The following is a 437-nucleotide window of genomic DNA, read 5'->3' on the forward strand; positions in this document are numbered from 1 at the left end:
AGACCCTGACCAGAAAGCCAAGCTAAAAGCAGCTTATTCTACAAAAACACCAACCTCAGTCGCCTGAATCGTGCTCAAGCTGCAGGCTGCACAAGTGAAAGGAGCTTGTTCAAATCTATCATTAGGTAGGAGCGTTTCCATGAGATGAAAACACAAAATATGGTAAACTTTTTGCAAGCCAAAATCTGCATTAGTCATTCATTTTTTAAGCTATGTAAAAAAGCTAAGACTTTGGTAGTAGTCCATACACCTGAACTGCTTTTCTTCTATTTAGTGTGAATCTGCACAGAAGGAACGACCCACAAAGGTGTTAAAAAGATGAAAAAGTTAACCAGACTGTATCCCAATAACTGTAAGTCATGTTGACTGTATTATAGAAACAGAAAACAACATCATTGATGGAGAGTCTAAATTTTATGCACAAACAAGTGTTTTTA

The sequence above is a fragment of the Oryzias melastigma genome, linkage group LG12 (assembly GCF_002922805.2).
Source record: "Oryzias melastigma strain HK-1 linkage group LG12, ASM292280v2, whole genome shotgun sequence".
NCBI classification, from domain to species: Eukaryota; Metazoa; Chordata; class Actinopteri; order Beloniformes; family Adrianichthyidae; genus Oryzias; species Oryzias melastigma.